The sequence below is a fragment of the Triticum dicoccoides genome, unplaced genomic scaffold (genome assembly GCF_002162155.2).
Source record: "Triticum dicoccoides isolate Atlit2015 ecotype Zavitan unplaced genomic scaffold, WEW_v2.0 scaffold65226, whole genome shotgun sequence".
Classification (NCBI taxonomy): domain Eukaryota; kingdom Viridiplantae; phylum Streptophyta; class Magnoliopsida; order Poales; family Poaceae; genus Triticum; species Triticum dicoccoides.
This window is the reverse complement of record NW_021289252.1, coordinates 1-920: the sequence shown is the minus strand read 5'-3', so window position 1 is coordinate 920 and position 920 is coordinate 1. Positions and strand designations below refer to the sequence as shown.

The window sequence follows — 920 nt, the reverse complement described above, 5'->3', positions numbered from 1 at the left end:
AGAGTAGTACTAGGATGGGTGACCTCCTGGGAAGTCCTCGTGTTGCATTCCCTTTTTAATTTTTTTCGCGCCGCTTGCAAAACAAAACGCACGTGTAAGTAATATATTTACCGTGTTTTATTATTTTGCACGAGTGCGGTAAGTCATAGCTGGGTGCTCACGATTCACGGGTCCAGCGTCGGCGTTGTGGCGCGGCAAGCGTGCACTGGTGCGGTTGAGAGGGAGGGATGGAAACCGCGTTAAACTCGTCTCCGTAGTTGAGAGGGAGCGGCCAAAGCAATGTACAATCGTCTTTGTAGTGGAGCTGGGAGGGGCAAGGATAAGGGACGAAGACCGGGGTAACATGTCGGATGCGATCATACCAGCACTAAAGCACCGGATCCCATCAGAACTCCGAAGTTAAGCGTGCTTGGGCGAGAGTAGTACTAGGATGGGTGACCTCCTGGGAAGTCCTCGTGTTGCATTCCCTTTTTAATTTTTTTCGCGCCGCTTGCAAAACAAAACGCACGTGTAAGTAATATATTTACCGTGTTTTATTATTTTGCACGAGTACGGTAAGTCATAGCTGGGTGCTCACGATTCACGGGTCCAGCGTCGGTGTTGTGGCGCGGCAAGCGTGCACTGGTGCGGTTGAGAGGGAGGGGTGGAAACCGCGTTAAACTCGTCTCCGTAGTTGAGAGGGAGCGGCCAAAGCAATGTACAATCGTCTTTGTAGTGGAGCTGGGAGGGGCAAGGATAAGGGACGAAGACCGGGGTAACATGTCGGATGCGATCATACCAGCACTAAAGCACCGGATCCCATCAGAACTCCGAAGTTAAGCGTGCTTGGGCGAGAGTAGTACTAGGATGGGTGACCTCCTGGGAAGTCCTCGTGTTGCATTCCCTTTTTAATTTTTTTCGCGCCGCTTGCAAAACAAAAC

General features: G+C 51.2%; 2 non-coding genes across 2 annotated transcripts; both read left to right on the top strand.

Annotated features, from left to right (window-relative positions):
• The first annotated feature begins 348 nt into the window (after positions 1-348).
• Positions 349-467, top strand: LOC119347359. The gene has a single exon (XR_005168292.1). It is a non-coding gene; the product is annotated as a 5S ribosomal RNA (ribosomal RNA).
• Positions 468-764: 297 nt separating this feature from the next.
• LOC119347358 lies at positions 765-883 on the top strand. Its single transcript, XR_005168291.1, has one exon. It is a non-coding gene; the product is annotated as a 5S ribosomal RNA (ribosomal RNA).
• The last annotated feature ends 37 nt before the right edge of the window (positions 884-920 follow it).